Genomic DNA, 17387 nt, shown 5'->3' with positions numbered 1-17387 from the left:
ACAAATAGGAAGGATACAGGGACGAGAACTAAGGGGAGTGGAAATGGGAGGGAGGTGGGGAGCAAGGGGCGGGGGAGGCTGGGATGTGAGAAATAGACAAAAAAACAGTACTTGAAAAATAACTAAATAAAATTAATTTAAAAAAAAACCCCAAACCTATAGGTTTCAACTTAAAAAAAAAAAAAAAAAGAAGACATGGACGAAATTAAAAAGACTTAAATAGAATTTCTAGAAATAAAAAACTTCAACATCTGAGATGATATAAAAGTTCATGTAAGAGGTTGAGGGCTCATATGGCAGCTCTATAATAATGAGGATCCTTTTGTCTCATTGCTCTATCATTATTAACATATAATTTCCAGTTTATGGCCCAAAATGACTGTTCTGGCTCCAGCCATCATATCTTTATTCCAGCCAGCAGGATTGGAGACTAAAGGAAAAGAGTATGTCTCCCCATTTAAAGACACTTAGAAATCACATGGCATCACTTTCCCTTACATTCCATTGGCCAGAACTTAGTCTCAGGGTCATATTAATCTGAAATTGAGAACAATTGTAGATTTCTTTCTGGGTGGCTAGGTTCCTAGATAAAATGTCAGAGTTCTCATTTAATGAAGAATGGGAGAATCAAAACAGGACACAACTACCCATCTTTTTTCAAGTTCAAACTGATTAATGCAGAAGAGATTCTGATCCAGTTTGAATAACATTATGACTTCTGGCTTAAAAATAATGAGACTGGCCAGTGATCAGCTCTACCCCAGCTGCGTTGCCATGTCCCACCAGCAGAAGAATGACTTCTTGCACCACTACACAGTCTCTGACCCCCAGACTCACCCCAAACGGTACACTGAGTACAAAGTGACCACACAATTAATCTCAAAGAGAGACCCAGAGGATGTAAAAAAGGTAGTAATCTGGAGTGATACAACAACTTCAGCAAGCTGCACAGGGACATGGATTATGCACACTAAAACCACAACCACCACCACCTGGAGAAGTTCCCTGCTTTCCCCTGGGCCTAGGTGTTTGACAGATTTGAAGTCTCCGTGATTGAGGAATGGTGAAAGCGGGATGAATATTTGCTGTGCTTCACTGCGGATATCCCCACACTCAACAACAGCCCCTAACTTAAGGAGTTCTTCCAGTGTGGGGAGATGACACAACCCTCCCATGTGTCCAGGGACCTGTACATCCTGTCACTCCCTCTGATCCCCAGACCACCCCCTGAGGAGCCCTGGCTGCCACCTGATGAGTACTGATTGCTCCAGCCACTCCTCACAGAAAAGAGGGGCCTTGGGGAGTTGGAGGTTTTAGCAGAACCCTTGCCATCCAACCATGTCCAGGAGGTCCTGGATCTCCTCCTTATAACTATTGGAGCATCGAGGAGGTGTCTAGTTCCCCTGCCTGAGGGAGGCCCCCTCACTTAGACAAGCTTGCCTTCTTCAACCCCTTTTCCGAGGAAAGGGTTGCAGGCCCCAGACCTACCCACATAGGTAACCTGGTAGCAATGAAAGCAGAGTCTGAGAGGCTGTACCAGAAACTCTGGGAACCAGGAGGATAGGAGGAGGAAAAGGAAGAAGAAAAAGGGTCCACCTCTGACTGTCTAAACCAAGCCACACAGCTCATCATCCAGGCCCCGTGGGCCGAGAAAGCAGGCAGATCTCCTGCAGCTTTGCAGGGTTACCAGGATGGTGTGCACATCCTGCTTCAGGGAGTTCCCAGTGACCCATTGCCTGGCCACAAGAAAGGTGTAAAGAAGGCAGCTGAGTACCTAAAATGAGCAAAGGGAATCCTGCACATTTACCTGTCCAAAGTTCCACCCTGAGAGGGAATGGACACTCCCCAGGACTTGAGCTCCAGCACCACCAACCACCCACTTCTCTCCCTGGGGACTGGCCCTATCTGCTGGTCTTGTAACTCCAGAGGCTGTTTTTGTATGTAAATGGACCAAGGAGAAGGAAAATGATGATTTCTCAGCTCCCTGACTACACCCACTAGCATGGAACCAGGGACTCACACTTCTGATCTTGTCTGTCTTTATCTTGATGTTTGAGCAGTAGCCCTTGGTCACTACTAAACTCTCTGTTTACCCATCTAGAACCAGGGTCTGTAAACTGTGGCCTCCAGCCCAATATGGCACACTATCTTTTTCAGTAAAGCCCATGAGCTAGAATAGTTTTTACATTGTGTAATAGTTGAAAATAAAAAGCTTCTGCATGGCTAAAGAAAACAGTATTAAATTAGCAAGACAACCAACTGCATGGGAAAATATATTTGCCAGTGATACCACAGACAAAGGTTTAATCTCCAAAATATACAAAAAACTTACACAACTCCACTCTAAGAAGACAAATAACCCAATTAAAAAATGGGAAAAGGACTTGAACAGACACTTCTCCAAGGAGGACATACAGAGGATCCAGAGACACATGAAAAGATGCTCAATATCGCTAGCCATAAGAGAGATGCAAATTAAAATCACAATGAGATACCACTTTACACCAGTCAGGATGGCTGTCATAAACAAAGCAACAAACAACAAATGTTGGAGAGGTTGTGGGGAAAAGGGGTCCTTAGTTCACTGTTGGTGGGATTGCAGACTGGTACAACCATTATGGAAAGCAGTATGGAATTTTCTCAGAAAAATAAAAATCGACCTGCCTTTTGACCCAGCAATTCCACTGCTAGGATTATATCCTAAGAATCCTAAAACACCAATTTCAAAGAACCTATGCACCACAATGTTCAGAGCAGCACAATTTACAATAGCCAAGAGTTGGAAGCAACCTAGGTGCCCATCAGTAAATGAATGGATCAAAAAATTGTGGTACATATACACAATAGAACTCTATGCAGCAGAGAGAAAGAAGGAGCTACTACCCTTTGCAACAACATGGATGGAACTGGAAAACATTATGCTGAGTGAAATAGGCCAGGTGTTGAAAGACAAATACCATATGATCTCACCTTTAACAGGAAGCTAAACAAGAAAACAAACAAGCAAGCAGAATAAAAACAAAAGACACTGAAATAGAGAATAGGGGGACAGAGGGGAGAGGGAAGGGAATTTAAGGGGAAAAATGGGGAGGGATTTTTGAGGAACAAGTATGAAAGACACAGGGATGAGGACTGGGGGGGGCGGGAAATGGGAGGGAGGTGGGGAGATGGGGCGGGGGAGGCTGGGATGGGAGAAATAGACAAAAAATGTACTTGAAAAATAATTAAATAAAAATAATTTAAAAAAGAATACATGGACAAAAACTATGGGGGGATGGAAATGAGAGGGAGGTGGGGAGGGCTAGGTGTAGGATAGAACTGGAGTAAAGGCAGAGTTCAACTTTTCTTAAACAACAATTAAAATGAAAAAATAAATAAAATTCACTGTATAAATTTAAAAAATAGACACTTGGGAAGATGACAGCATGGTAGGAGGGAGCAGATTCTACTTTCCCCTACACACAGGAGAAAAACCTAGACAGTCTATGGAGGAACAGAGCAAACAGCCAACAGCACCACAGCATATATGAAAATAGGAGATCAAAAATTGTAGCAGACATTGAAAAACCAGATGGTAAGGAGAGTGCTTCAGGACAATAAGGGCCCAGGGATCAGCGCAGGGACCAGAGACTACAGCCCCAGGCCCAGCGCTGGCTCTTGGTAGAGAGCTGGATCAACTGCTCTCTGCCCAGCCAAACAGAGTTTGAGCAGCACTGGGAGAGACCTGGTTGCTCGAAGTCTCAGAGAGGGGAATAAGGACTAAGTGGAAACACACAGGAGTTGTGAGCACCCATGCATAGCCCTGGGAAGAGTGCACGCCTGAACCAGTGTAAACAGAGGTGGCCTGGCCATGCCCTCAACCCAGGGAAAGTGTTCTTTGAAGAACACTCAGAGCCCACACCAGTGAACCTGGGATGAGTGCGAGCTCCACAGGAGACCCGGAACTCACACCCGTAAACTCAGGGAGAGCGTAAACTGTGCAAGAGGCCCGGAGCCCAGGAGCACACAACTGTAAAACCAGGGAAAGTGTACGTGCAAAAGGAGGCCCAGAGCCCACAGCCATAAACCCAGGGGTGAGCACATGCTTGGGAGGGTCTGGATCCAACTCCCAGGACCATGCAGAGAAGTGCCAGGTTAGCCCTGGGGAGAGTGCACAGGAGGCTGACTGAGTGCTGAACAGGAAGGGGGAAAAGCCATACCAATCGCCTCTCAGTCTGCTGCAGCCAGCAAGATCAAAAAAACCAGTCTGAACAGTTTGAAACAAGCAAGAGGTTTTTTGTTTGTTTGATTTTTAAAGTAATTTTTTGTTTTTTAATTCTTATTATTTTTATATCTCTCAATTCCTTTTGTTTCTATATTCTTCTTTCTAGTTTTATTCCTTGTTCCTTTCTTTCCAACTTTATCTCTTCTTCCTTCCTTCTGCTTTTTTTTCCTTTTCCGTTTTTCTTTTTAAACACCTACAAGTGAGACAAAAAACCCTGGAACTGCGAAAAGACCAGAGTTGAACCCAAAGAGGGAGCATCCCAACAGCTGAGACAGTGAGACAAATTTCACTTTGATATTACAGAGAACCTGCAAGTTATTGCATATTTGTAATATTGTTTTTCTTTATTCTTACATTTTTTATTTTAATAGTATTTTTGTATTCCTCTTCTTTCTGTATAGTCTGCTTTGCTTGGCTGGCTATACTATATTGTTTGACAGGTTGATCCTGTTATCTCATTCACAGTATATTGTTAATTTACTGTCCTTCACTTCACTTGTGTTCCATTAGGACATTACTCAAAAGCCTATACTCCCCATTCTTTTTATCTGGATCTCATAGATTCCGTCATATGATTGTTGCTCTAACATTAGTGTAAATAATAGCTACTCCATACAATTGTAAATAATGCACAATACTCCTCCCAGATCTTAACCCACTTCACAGTTTTCTGAAATCTATTACCGTTGTGGTTAACTCTATTCTCTCTCACACACACCTATTTACTATCCTTTACTCTTACCTTACCTCAGAATCTGACCTACCACAAGCTCACTGCTTTATAGATCCAACTCACAATTGACCCCTTCCCAACAAGAGTCTTATCTTCTTTCCATCCTTTCTAAAAAGGCTAATTGGGTGGAATATAATGGTTAACACTATACATGCTGAAAGAATCTCCTATCTCTTCTCTAGTGGCTGCTACTGTAAATATCATAGAATACTCTCTTGCTGTCTTAAACCATTTTGCCTTAACCCTCCAACTGATAAAAAAAAAAGAATAGATAGAAGCTGTGAACACCAGGATACCTGAAGGAGACTGCACCACTGAATCTCACATGTATTCCACCACAGAAGTTCACACCCAAAACCCACATAGCCAGAACAGAATAACCTAAAAAGCTGAAGCTAACAAGAAAAGTCTCACAAACAATGGGAAGACAAAGAAACAACCCCCAAATGAAAGGAAAGGAGAAAGCCTCAGAAATAATGCTAGATGAAATAGAGGCAAGTCAACTATCAGATACTGAGTTCAAAGCAATGGTTATCATGAAGCTCAATGACATCACATTGAATTACCAGAAACTAGAGGAAAATTACAATGACCTCACTGCAAATTATATCAACATGAGAAAGGAAATAGAAACTATCAACAAGCACCAAAAGGAAATGAAGAATACAGTTTCTGAACTGAACGACATAGTAGAAGGAATCAAAAGTGGGATCAATGAAACACAAGATCAGATGAGTAAGCTAGGGGACAAAGTAGAAAAAAATAGACAGAGCAAGAAAAAAAAGAGGCTCGAAAATATGAAGAGGGATTAAGAGCAATGCAAGACAATATGAAATGTAATAATATCCCTATAATAGGATACCAGAAGGAGAAGAAGAACAAGGGATAGAAAACCTATATGAAAAAGTAACGATGAAAAACTTCCCTGATTTGATGAGAGAAAAAGTCAAAAAAATCCAGAAAACACAGAGAGTCTCAATCAAGAGGAACCCAAAGAGGACCATTTCAAGACACATCATCATTAAAATGGCAAAATTCCAAGACAAAGAGAGAATCTTAAAGGCAACAAGGGAGAAACAGGAAGTAACATACAAGGGAGGTCTGATAAAGTTAGCAGCTGACTTCTCCATGGAAATGCTGCAAGCCAGAAGAGAATGGAAAGAAATATTGCAAGTAACGAGAACCAGAGTCCTGCAACCAAGATTACATTACCCAGCAAGGCTCTCAAACAAGGAGCTTCCCAGACAAAACAAGTCTAAAAGAATACACCTCCACCAAACTAGCTCTGCAAGAGATGCTAAAGGGCCTGCTTTAAGGAAATGAAGGAAGAAAGAGAGACACAGAGAGAGAGAAACACAGTTATGAAAGTGAAAATGGATAAGTACCTATCAATAATAACCTTAAGTGTAAATGGATTAAATGCTTTAATCAAAAGACATAGAATAGCTGAATGGATAAGAAAGTATGACTCACACATATGCTGCCTACAAGAGACCCACCTCAGGACAAAAGACCTACACAGACTAAATGTGAAGGACTGGAAACAAATTTTCCAAGCAAACAAACAAGAAAAAAAAAGCTGGGGTAGCAATACTCATATCAGACAAAATAGAATTATTGAACTAAGCATAAATTCATCCTACCAAAATAGGTTCTTCATAACATAATTCCAACTCTGTTCAAGGAGTCATCTTCTAATACCCCCTTCAAATGATCCCATATTCAAGCTAAATTAAGTACCCTTGCCCATATTTTGCCCTGTGCTTTTCTACCTGCATGGCATATGCACATTACTCCACTGCTTCATTTCTCTCAAAATCCTACTCATCCTTTAGGACTAATTGCTATCTCCTCTGCAAACTCATTCATGATCCCACTAGCAATGAGGTGATTCCTCTTGTTTTTTAAATTCCTGAGCAACAGAGTATAAGGGTTAAACTCCCAAGCTCTAAGCTCATATTGCTTAGATTTTACTCCTGCTCTTGCTATTTTCTAGCTGAAAAATCTTGGGTAAATTGCTTAACATTTAATAAGTCAGCATCACTACTCAGAAAAGTTAAAGCAATTGGGAGAAGAAGATACTTATTCCAAGGGGAATTAGCAGAGGGCCAACACAGGAATTAAAGTATCTAAGTCAGAAATCCAAAGCAAACCTTTAGAAAGAAAATACCTTTATGTCTTTAGAAAGAAACATATGCCTTTAGAAAGAAATTAACTGTGTGGGACTGAAATTGGAATGGGGATGCACATGAGTGGAATTTTGAAGTTCATGCCCAAAATGTAACCTTTGCCTTGGAAAATGCCCCAGCCAATGTCATGGGACAATAAACATAAAGCAAATGTTCCATGAAGCCAGGCAACACCATCAGTGATGCTTTCTAGGCCACTGCTACAAAACAGTTCTTCCTATTTAGATCTCTCTGTGGTAATATATGAATATGTTAATTCCGAGTGAGGAAATTTCATTTGCTTTTTTTTTGAGAATTGAATTTATCCAAGAAAATCAACCATCCTTTTTGACAACTTTTTTCTTCTATACATGTCAGTCAGATTATGAAAGGCAAAGCAAAGAATATTTTCCAACCCTGTGCTTAAAAGAAAGCTAGCACTACTCCCTCTGTTTAGCTCTTTGTCCTGGAATAGTGGGGCACACTAGGATTGCCAAATGTTTCCAGGCTACCTGAGGGCTGTGTCTCGACTCCACCAAATGATATATGAAATTGGCATTCATCTTGTAAACCAGGTTAAATCCCCCTGGACCTGGATTCTGATCCACAAATCTTCATTTTCTTTGCATACATAATAATTGGGAGCCACATCAGTATAACATACCAGTTCCATATTATGGAAGGCAGAATTCTAAGATTCCTGCTTCCTGCCTATTCCCTGTATAAGTCTCTCCCCTTGAATTTTTGCAGATCTGTGAATATGATGTTCTGTCACTCCCTCAATTAAGTTATATTATATGGCAAAGGTGATGAAATAGTTACATATGTTGCATTACATATGAATTTCCAACTGATTTTGAAGGATAATCTTTGTGTTGTGAGAGGACCACGTGGCTAGGGGCTGAGAGCAGCCTCTGGGAGCTGAGAGTGATATGTAGCGGTGAGCCAGCAAGAGAAAGGGACCTCCACCCTAGAACTACAAGGAATTAAATTCTGCCACTAAGTAGCAGTGGAGTAGTGTGCATATGCCATGCAGGTAGAAAAGCACAGGGCAAAATATGGGCAAGGGTACTTAGTTTAGCTTGAATATGGGATCATTTGAAGGGGGTATTAGAAGATGACTCCTTGAACAGAGTTGGAATTATGTTATGAAGAACCTATTTTGGTAGAATGAATTTATGCTTAGTTCAATAAGTCTATTTTGTCTGATATGAGTTTTGCTACCCCAGCTTTTTTTTTTCTTGTTCATTTGCTTGGAAAATTTGTTTCCAGTCCTTCACATTTAGTCTGTGTAGTGAGCTTGGGTCACAGCCTTGTTTGATACTGTGACTTTAACACAGTAAGTGTATCAATTATATTTTCTTATTTCCTGTATTCTTGATGCTTTGGCATTTGGGGCTTGCTGTCTTGGGAGAGACTGTCTTTCTCAGGGCTAGCTATTTCTTACAGATAGCAAATAACTTGTCCAGGAGGGTGCCTTTCATATGCAATCCAACCAATCCAAACCCCATATCTGAACCACCCTATCTATCTGACTTCTACACTCCTAATATTAGGGTAATATTCTTCTCCCCTAATTTTCCCAGACCTTAGTACCAGACAACTAGTGAGAGCTCCTATACCTCAGAGCCAAACTTAAACCTGCTTACTCTGTCTTTTGCATTGTCTTCCCCATGAAAACTACAGTAAAGTCTCTTGTCCATGTTTTCTACTCACTCCTGCCTCCTGACTGATCCTGGTGCTTCCCTATGTTGCATGCTGTGCCCCTCCTCTTAAGACCTGTAGTAACAAATTATCCTTTTAATGGCTATCATCCCCTATCTGTTGGCCTTACCATACCTGATTGATAATCAGACTTATGTCTTAGAGACCTTTAGCAGCAGTTAAATCATGCTTGGACTCCTGAAAAATATGGCAATAAATTTGCATTGTTTTAAGCTCTCTAAATTTAAACTGCTAAGTTTGTGCAAATTTGTTATATAGCAATAGAAAACTAATAAACATGTAAAATTTATATTTAAATAGAACATATTCTCTACACTATATTTTTCATTTAATATAGTATATATATATGTTTGTGTATATATAGATATAAATAAATATAGTTATAGATATAGATGATACAGATATAATGCTCTACAGATAGATACAGATAGAGAGATAAAGATGAGATAGAGATACAGCTATACCATTGAAAGCTCTTGAGTAAAAGAATGAAACACATAGAGCTGAGAATTTAAGTAGTAGTAAACATCATACAATTTAGAGAAGCAAAAGGTTGAGAAAATCTGGCAGGATATTATAGAGATTATCTGGACTGGTAGTTCTAAACTTTGGAATCACCTAGAATAAATTTTAAAATACTGATACGTGACATTCACCATCCCCAGAGATTTCAATTTAACTATCTGGAGTACAACCTGGGTATCTAGCATTTTTGAAGCTACCCAGAATGATTCTAATTACACAGCCAAGGTTGAGAACATTGGCAGATCAAGTTAGAGAGTACCATATTGAAATAATGTGGTTGTATTGAAATAGAAAATGAGAGATATGTGAAAAAGGCATTGCCGAAGAAACCAACAATAAGACCACCAGTAAGAAGATTGGGAATCCTCCTGCTCATCTTGTTCTTGTTGTTTGGTTTGTTGGTTTTTAATTACACTTCCAGTCATCTCATTAGTATTATTAGATAATTTTCATGGGGAGATAGAAATTTGAGACTGGCTCTGCATATATGGAGTGGTAGTATTGTTGAGGAGGTCTCAAGGAGCATTCCAAGCAAAGGAAATTGTTTTAGCAGATTCAAAGGTGGAAATTAGTGTTCCAAGCACCAGCGTGAAGTTGGTGCTTGATACAGTGAGTGAAGTCACAGTAACAGGGCTGCCATGCAGGGGCTTTGATGCCATTAGAAACCAGGAATCATTGTCATTCCTTGAAAAGAAGGGGAATTAACTGATTTTTCAAAATGGTAGGTGAGACAGATGAGCCCAGTGCAACATGAGAAAAGTTAGAGGAAATCCAGAAGTCAGGAAGCTCACAGGCTGTTACACTTAGCAAAGCATGAGAGAATAAAGCCTATCATGAGGCAGAGCAGAGGAATGGCAGAAGAGGAGGACAAATCAAGACATGTACCTGAAGAAACAGCAAATTTGAAGGACACACCCAATGTGGGAGCAAAAGATGGGAAGGGTTTCAAGCTCTGAGTTTAGTAGGATGGTACTACTAAGAAAGTTGATCTAAAAGAATCTATTTTGGCATTTTGATTGAGGAAGGGTGAAGGGGTTAATTAGATTTCACGTGTTTGGGTGTCCCTGAAGGTAGCTGAATAATTAGGGAATTCATCCACTGTAGAGTCTCCCTTGCCCTGGGTGAATGAATGAAGAATAGATTTCATAAGGGAAAAATGGTAGAAATAAAGTAATTTAAAGTATTTTGCTTGCTTCCTATTCTTTATTAAGGAGAGAACTTCCTTTGAAAGGAAGTTATCTTACAGTTTCATGATGTAAGAATTAGCAATTACAGTTGCCAATAAAAAGAGTGCACATTTATTCACCCTTTACAGACCTCCACAGTAGAACTTTCTGGGGCTGTATCTGGCTGTAATTAACATTTTTGCCTGTGGTTCAAGCCTTGGCATGTGACATGTAAACTAGTCACTTGTAGCTAGAGCAGCAGATGGTTGTTTCTCCCTCCCTTAAATGGCCAAGTCTGCCCTAAATCCTTAGTAATATAAATAATTTACTTTCTATTCTAATGAGGCCAGTTAATATAACTTCTCAAAATATCACTGTCTGTGCTCTTACATTTACTTATACTTTTCTTGCCAAGATCTTCTAAATATTTCTTCTGGTATTTTATATTATTAGTAGAAATACTGGCCTGATCCAAACTCTGAAGTGAATTGTGAAAGATAGGAGCATCTTTAACAAGTCTGATGGGATTTTTAAGTATAACTGTCCCCTTCCTTTGAAGGAGTTTTGTACCAGAAGCAACCATATAAAACCCTGATTTCCATCAAGGATCTATTGGTTAATGAAGCCTATGGCTGATGTGGTTTTCCTGTGTTTAGCTTTTGGAAGTCTCAGAGACAGTTGTTTGAAATAGAGAGCTGACAGAATCATGACCCAGCAAGGCTGCTGGCCACAGCCAAAAGACTCCACCAATACTGATGAATTTTATGGCCGATTTAGTAAATAGAACAAGTAAAGAGGCAGAGTGAAAGGCTGTTGACATCCTTTTCTGCTGTCTGAAGAAGCCTGAAAGATTTCTCATTAGGTCTTCCTTTTTTTTATATCCTTTTAATCTATGATTTGTTTTTCTGCAAGTGTCAGGACAAAATCCCAGTAAAAACCCTGACCTCAGGATGAGTTCACTGGAGTGGAACCTTGGGATTTAGCTCCCCTAGTTTCCTTGTGGCAAAATAACCCTTTCAATTAAAGCCTTCAGTAATGGGACTTCTTGTCTAGGTGGTGGCATAAGCAGACATGGCTCACCTCTTTGCACAACCATAACAAAATTACAACTAGAACAACCATCACTCAGAACCCTCATAAAATGAGTTGAATGGAAGTCTGACAACTACAGGATTAAAGAAACCACATCCCAGACTGATAGAGAGGTGCAGAGGTGGAACAGGCTGGTTCTCCACCCACGTGTGGTGAATAAGAATTCAAGAGGGATATCTCAGGACTGAGGAGTCCCAGCCCAACACCAGGTTGTCCAGCCTAGGGTACCAGTGCCAGGAAAATAAGTCCCCACAACTTCTGGCTGCAAAAACCAATGGGGATTGACTCGGTGGAAGAAAATTCTGGAGTCCCAAGCAGTACCTCTTAACACACACATGGACTTACCTACTCAGACTCACTCCCTCTGAGCTCCAGAACTGGGGTGACATCTTGAAAGGCACCAGTGACAGAAAGGGAGGAACTGAAGTATCTGGCATCAAGGCAGGAATGGAGTATCTGGCATCAAGGCAAATAGAGGCCATTGTCACTTTTCTAAACCCTCTCTCCACAGAGCCTGTAAGCTGATGTCATATCTGAGACTCTATCAACCTGGCTAGCACTGTTTGACCTGGTTGGAGATCCTCAGAGACTCTGCCCCACCCAACTTACAGGCCCACTCAAGCTTCTTTCCCATATGAATGGCTGGTCTTGGTTTGTGCTTCACAACTTCCTATATCCTATCAAACAAGCAACAGCTGGCCTTAGTAGGCTCCAGGCCTGGCATTAACAGCCAGCCTAAATTCACAGCTTGTCTTCACTTGGGAGTCTCCAAGCCCAGGATAAGTAGCAGCCATCTCAGATTGCTTTATAGCTCAGGTAGGGATGTCCAGGGCAAAATGCAGGTGGGAGCATACTATGGCATATACCATCTAGGACACCCCAAGGCTGGTGCACCTACTGAAGAGTTACAGACCATGTCGGAGCACCACAACACTGGCCTTACACAGCTGATCCTCCACTGAGGACAGAAGTTGGTGGTCAGGGGCCACAGCCAATCATTGCAGCTGATTGGCCTGGATAAATCCCTCTCATTGCCTACCAACAGCAACTAAGGCTCAACTAAAGAAGAGGGTGTACTCAGATTACATGAAGGGCACGCCTTGAGTACCCAGCTTGGGTGATCGGGGAGGCTGTGCCATTGGAGCCTACAGGACACCTACCACATTAGGCCACACTACCAAGACACAGAGTCATACCAGCTCTACCAAATACATAGAAACAAATGCAAGGAGGCCGCCAAATTAGGAGACAAAGAAACATGGCTCAAATGAAAGAACAGATCAAAACTCTAGAAAAAGAGCTAAACAGAATGGAGATAAACAACCTATCAGGTGTAGAGTTCAAAACACTGGTTACAAGAATGTACGAGAAAATTTGTAAGGACCTCAGCAGCATAAAAAAAGACCCAGTCAAAAATGAATGATATAATAATTGAAATGAACGATTTACAGGGAAACAACAATAGAGTGGATGAAGCCAAGAATCAAATAAATGATTTGGAATATAAGAAACCAAAAGACATCCAATCAGAACAAGAAGAAAAAGAATCCCCCCCAATATAAGTATAGTATAACCAGCCTCTGGGACAACTTCTAGAGGTTCAACATTCATATCATAGAGGTACCAGAAGAGAAGAGCAAGAAATTGGAAATCTATTTTTAAAAACAATGAAAAAAAAATTTCCCTGACTTGGTGAAGGAAGTAAACATACAAGTCCAGGAAGCACAGAGAGTCCCAATTATGATGGATGCAAAGAGGCCCACTTCAAGACACACTTTAATTAAAATGCGAAATGTTAAATATAAAGAGATGATCTTAAAAGAGGCAAGAGGAAAGAAGTTAGTTACTTACAAGAAAGTACCCATAAGACTGTCAGCTGAGTTCTCAAAAGAAACTTTGCAGGATAGAAGGGATTGGCCTGAAATATTCAGTCACGAAAAGAAGGGACCTACAGTGAAGTTTACTCTACCTAGCAAAGCTATCACTTAGAATAGAAGGGCAGATAAAGAGCCGCCCAGACAAGAAAACAATTAATTTTACCATCACCAAACCATTATTATATGAAATGTGAAAGGGACTTATTTAAAAGGAAAATCAAAATTACAAATAATAAAATTGCAAAAACTACATATCTATCAACAATTAATACAAAAAAGCTAAGCATACAAGAAAAACAAAGACAGAATCATGGATATGGAGAGTGTTTTGATGGTTGCCAGATGGGAGGGGGTTGTGGTGATTGGGTGAAGTGGTGATGGGATTAAGAAGTACAAATAGGTAGTTCCAGAATAGTCATGGGGACATAAAGTACAGTATCGGTAATGGAGTAGCCAAAGAATTTACTTGCATGATCCATGGACATGAACAATGGTGTGGAGATTGCCTGAGGGAGAGGGGGGTCCTGCATGAAGGGGGCCAAAGGAGGAAAAATCAGGGCCACTGTAACAGCATATCCAATAAAATACAATTAAAAATAAAACTTTTCAGCCTGGCTGGTGTAGCTCAGTGGATTAAGCATGGGCCTGCAAACAAAATGGTCACTGGTTAGATTCCCAGTCAGGGCAAATGCCTGGGTTGCAGGCCAGGTCCCCAACAGGGAGCACACAAAGCACCCACACATTGATGCTTCTCTCTCTTTCTCCCTCCCTTCACCTCTCTCTAAAAATAAATAAAGAAGGATGTGGTCTTTATTGTCAAATTCGGCAGTGGATTTATACAGACCTAAAAAAGACTCCAAATAGCCTAGGCAATCTTGAGGAAGAACAAAGTTGGAGGCATTACAGTACCTGATATGAAACTACAGTATAAGTCCACTGTAATGAAAACAGTCTCATACTGGCATAAGAACAGACATATAGATCAATGGAACAGAATAAAGAGCCTAGCAGTTGTTTGTTGATTTGTTTATGATGGCCATTCTCACCATTATAAAGTGGTATCTCATTGTGGTTTTAATTTGCACCTCTCTGATGGCTAGTTATGGCTGAAAATTCTTTTATATGTCTCTGGGCCCTCTGTATGTCCTCCTTGTAGGAGTGTCTGTTCAGGTCCTTTGGCCATTTTTAATTGGATTGTTTGTCTTCCTGGAATTCAGTCATGTCAGTTCTTTATAAATTTTGGAGATCAGATCCTTGTCTGAGGTTTCATTGGCAAATATATTTTCCTGAGTGTAACTGCCCTGCCTGGTTTCAGAAGCTGTAACCCACCCCCCACCATGGCTAAGGCTGAATGAGCGACCTTCAGACCATAAGCCACTAAGGAGACAAAGCTTATCTCCCTGGCAGGAGTGCCACTTCTGCTCCTTTTTCCATAACTGGCCTTCAATGCTTGATCAGTTATCCAATGACAGGTAAGATTCCCCAAGGGGAGAACAACCTAAGACAGGTATGATCACATGGAGGCCCCAGGAAGGACTTAGGGGGCTACAGCAAAAGGGGATGATGGACCCTCACCTCTCGGCTTTGACAAAGCCTGAGTCCTAATTCTGTCTGCAAGATGTCTCCTAATTTCTTGACTGCCTTACTTCCCCTGCCTGACTTAAGCCTAAAACAATGACAGAGGGCAGTGCAGCCCTGTGCTGGAAAAGGCGGGTTCCCCAGGTGATCAGGCCAGAGAAAGAATAAGTAAAATCTTCTTGAAATCTGTGAAATCTGCTTCACTAAGAATGCTCTCAATTAAATGATAAGGGTCAGAGCAGGAAATGAGATTGTTTCCCAAAGTTTTGTAGCCCTTTAGCTAACAGACCCTGACTCATAATAGGCCCTCAGAGTGCTGTTATCTATTGTTTGATTCTTACTGCCTGACAATGATTAATGAACTTTACCTGTATTCCTGTACAAACTGAAACCCAATAAAAGCCTGTCAAGGCAACAGTCAGTGTATTCTCCCCTTGAGAGAGTGGCCAGGCCACTCTGAGGTGCTCCCTGTTTGAGGGAGTAGCCGTGCCACCATCCCTTTTGCTCCACAGGACTCGGTAGTCTGTGTGAATTTGTCTCATGTCTCATCCATAATGCCCCTGACACTGTGGGCTGGTGCCTGAGTCATTTTCCCATATGGTTGGTCCCCTTTTTATTTTGCTGATGTTTTCTTTAGCCATGCAGAAGCTTTTCATTTTTACAACGTCCCGTTTGCTTATTCTTTCCTTTATGTCCCTTGCTCTAGGGGACGTATTGGTGAAAAAAATTGCTGCAAGGAATATCTGAGATTTTCCTGCCTATGTTTTCCTCTAGGGCTTTTATGGTGTTGTAACTTATATTTGTTATTTATTAATCTTGAGTTTATTCTGATGTATGGTGTAAATTGGTGGTACAGTTTCTTTTTCTTTTTTTTTTTTTTTTTTGGCATGTAGCTGTCCAGATTTCCCAACACCATTTGTTGAAGAGGATATTTTTTACTCCATTTTATGCTTCTGTCCCTTTGTTGAATATTAATTGACCATAGATACTTGGGTTTATTTCTGGGCTCTCCATTCTGTTCCATTGATCTATATGTCTGTTCTGCCAGTTCCAGACTGTTTTGATTACCATGGCCTTGTAATATATTTTGATGTAAGATATTGTGATGCCTCCTATTTTGTTCTTCTTTCTCAAGATTGCTGAGGCTATTTGGCATTATTTATAGTTCTATATAAAATTTTGAAATGTTTGTTTTATATCTGTGAAATATGTCATTGATATTTTGGAAGGAATTGTGTTGAATCTATAAATTACTTTGGGTTGTATGGACATTTTGATTATGTCAATTTTTCCAATCCATGAAGAGTGTATATGCTTCCATTTATTTATGTATTTCTTAATTTCTTTCTTTAGTGTACTGCAGTTTTCTGAGTATAGGTATTTTACCTCTTTGGTTAGGTTTATTCCTAGGTATTTGATTTTTCTTGTTGCTATAGCGAATGGGATTTTTTTTTGTCTGACTTCCATTTCTGATATTTCATTGTTGGTGTACAAAAATGCATTCAATTTCTGAATATTGACTTTGTATCCCACTGCTTTCCAAAACTCACTTATTAGGTCAAATAATTTTTTGATGCAGTCTATGGGGTTTTCTATGTACACTATAATGTCATCTGCAAACAATGACAGTTTTACTTCCTCCTTTCCGATTTCGATACCTTTTATTTCTTCTTGTCCTATCACTGTGTTTTGGACTTCTAATACTATGTTGAATAGAAATGGTGAATGCAGACACCTTGTCTTCTTCCTGATCTTAGTGGGAAAGCTTTTAGTTTTGCCCATAGAATATGTTTGCTGTAGTTTTCTCATAAATGGCATTTATTATGTTGAAGTATGCTCCTTCTACTCCCACTTTGCTGAGTGTTTTTATTATTAATGGGTGCTGTGCCTTATCAAATGATTTTTCAGCATCCATTGATATGATCATGTGATTTTTGTCTTTAATTTTCTTTATGTGCTATATTACATTTGTTGATTTGTGAATATTGTATCATCTTTGCATCCCTGAGATGAATCCCACTTGATCATGCTATATGATGTTCTTAATGTGTTGCTGGATGTGGTTTGCCAATATTTTGTTGAGGATTTTAGTGTCTATTGGCATGTAGTTTTCTTTCTTTTTTTTTTTTTGTCTTTATCTGGTTTTGGGATTAGGATGATGCTGGCCTCATACAAAGAGTTTGAGAGTCTTCCCTTTTCTTGGATTTTTTTGAATAGTCTGTGTAAGAGAGGGGTCAGCTCTTCCTTAAATGTTTTATA

General features: G+C 40.2%; 1 pseudogene; it reads left to right on the top strand.

Annotated features, from left to right (window-relative positions):
- The first annotated feature begins 774 nt into the window (after positions 1-774).
- LOC119065180 (sorting nexin-15-like) lies at positions 775-1828 on the top strand (annotated as a pseudogene).
- Positions 1829-17387: the final 15559 nt, after the last annotated feature.

Source organism: Artibeus jamaicensis, unplaced genomic scaffold (assembly GCF_021234435.1).
Source record: "Artibeus jamaicensis isolate MK-2021 breed Jamaican fruit bat unplaced genomic scaffold, CSHL_Jam_final scaffold_461, whole genome shotgun sequence".
Classification (NCBI taxonomy): domain Eukaryota; kingdom Metazoa; phylum Chordata; class Mammalia; order Chiroptera; family Phyllostomidae; genus Artibeus; species Artibeus jamaicensis.
The sequence above is the reverse complement of the archived record's forward strand: the minus strand, read 5'-3'. Positions and strand labels throughout refer to the sequence as shown.